Below are 1039 nucleotides of genomic sequence, written 5' to 3' on the forward strand. Positions count from 1 at the left end.
TTCTGTATTTCTGAAACAGAAACGGAATACGAAAGATATATTTTCGTGTTTTAAAATGCAACGATGTTCTAAAAGGTAAATGTCTTTTTTACGTTTTGCTGTTTTAATTTACGCTTTTAGAAGCTTTGCTCACACCGCTTGACCTATGTTCTTTTCTAATCTTTTCTTCGAACCGTCCAATTTTCTTTTCTAGGGAGGCAATTAGACCTCTCGATGAAAAATGCTGAAACTGCTGGAAGCTTTTTTGCAAATTCGACACGCTGAATTGGTGGCAACTAATTTGAAGACAACTGTTATCGTAGCTAGAATAAAGTGAAAGCAGTAGGTAAAAGACTTTTTTCACAAGTTCTCTTTACCTGCTATTTCCATTATGTACGCAAGTTACCCTAAACCGTATGTTTTTTAAAGACTGTTTCGACATGGAAAAATAATTTCAAGTTGGGTATTTTGTTGACCGAGACGTTCGTATTTGAAGAAATTACCATCTTACACAATTTTATATGTTTCATAATGTTGTGGCCTTTAGCAAGTACTAATAGAATAGCGTGCCGAGCAAAAAGTTTTCACCAGTCTTTTCCTGATTTACCAGAATAGCCAGAAATTAAATGCGCGATAAAACAAGACGATCCCAATTATGAATTCGCAGAAAGAAAGAAATAAAACTTGTTTACACAACTTAATCAACAGCCGTTCTTATACTTTCGATCTTTTTCAGTACCGTAGCGGTCGATATTTTCTTTTTAATTCCCTTTCGGTTTTTATCTCAAATTCTTCGTCCTTTATTCTCAATAACATTTCAGTATCCGCAGAATGTTAAGGAGAAAGTTGGCAACAGCACATATGTATTTCAAATCGAAGATCGACTTACAATCAATGTAAAGTGGATGTCCCCGGCCTTGTTTTGTAACTTGAATATTTTAAAATGCAGTCGTTCTTTCACAACAAATTTTATAAATTATATTTTTTTATAACAACGTCCGTAAATGGAAATATATTGAATTAATGATCAGAAGAATAAAAAGATAAATTCGTATTGCAT

This window comes from Temnothorax curvispinosus, unplaced genomic scaffold (assembly GCF_003070985.1).
Source record: "Temnothorax curvispinosus isolate PA1 unplaced genomic scaffold, ASM307098v1 QBEX01012496.1, whole genome shotgun sequence".
In the NCBI taxonomy this organism is placed as follows: Eukaryota; Metazoa; Arthropoda; class Insecta; order Hymenoptera; family Formicidae; genus Temnothorax; species Temnothorax curvispinosus.